Source organism: Marmota marmota, unplaced genomic scaffold (assembly GCF_001458135.2).
Source record: "Marmota marmota marmota unplaced genomic scaffold, marMar, whole genome shotgun sequence".
NCBI classification, from domain to species: Eukaryota; Metazoa; Chordata; class Mammalia; order Rodentia; family Sciuridae; genus Marmota; species Marmota marmota.
In genome coordinates this window covers 1,578,087-1,579,063 of record NW_025999895.1, presented here as the reverse complement: position 1 = coordinate 1,579,063, position 977 = coordinate 1,578,087, and the positions used below count along the sequence as shown (strand labels likewise).

At 49.2% G+C, this 977-nt stretch overlaps 1 protein-coding gene across 9 annotated transcripts in view; it reads left to right on the top strand.

Moving 5' to 3' along the window:
- The window catches only part of Baiap2 (BAR/IMD domain containing adaptor protein 2), a 53,374-nt gene that overhangs the window by 6,327 nt on the left and 46,070 nt on the right, over window positions 1-977 (top strand). The window lies entirely within an intron of this gene.

The following is a 977-nucleotide window of genomic DNA, read 5'->3' as shown; positions in this document are numbered from 1 at the left end:
GCTGGGTCAAATGGTGGCTCCATTCCCAGCTTTCCAAGAAATCTCCATACTGCTTTCCAAATTGGCTGCACCAATCTGCAGTCCCACCAGCAATGTACAAGTGTACCCTTTTCCCCACATCCTCGCCAGCACTTGTTGTTGTTTGACTTCCTAATGGCTGCCAATCTTACTGGAGTGAGATGGTATCTTAGGGTGGTTTTGATTTGCATTTCTCTGACAGCTAGAGATGGTGAGCATTTTTTCATGTACTTGGTAACGGCTTTCTTGACAGCTGTGCTGGTGCCATGCCGTTCATCCGTTCATTGTGAACACTCCAGGGCTTTCAGCACGTTCCAGTTCAGGCTGGACTCTTGTCCAGCTCTGGGGGGAGAAGGAGCGCGGCTGCATGCCCCTCACCAGCCCCAGCAGCCCCTCCTTTCGTGGGTTTGTGTCCATGGATTTGCCTCTCCTGGACATTGCCTGCCGTGGCCTTGAGCAACCTGTGACCATGTCCATCTGGCTGCTTCCGTGGAGCGGGTTTTTGAGGTGGGTCCATGTCGTGGCATGTGCCAGAATTCCTGTTTATGGCCCGATGATACTCCACCATGTGGACAGGCCGGTTTTGTTTCTCCATCCATCAGTGGACGTTGGCTGCTTCCTCTTCTCAGCTGTTGGGAGTAGTGTTTCGTGGAACAGTACTTGTGTGGACATACAAGTGGCATGCACCTGGCAGTGGGGTTGCTGGGCCACTGGCTGGAAGCCGGACTTTTACCAAAGCAACATGCCTTTGCTTTAAAAAGAAGATGGGGGGCTGGGGATATGGCTCAAGCGGTAGCGAGCTCGCCTGGCATGTGTGAGGCCCGGGTTCGATCCTCAGCCTCCACATACAAATAAAGATGTTGTGTCTGCCGAAAACTAAAAAATAAATATTAAAATTCTCTCTCTCTCTCTCTTTAAAAAAAAAAAAAAAAAAAAAAAAAAAAAAAAAAAAAAAAAAA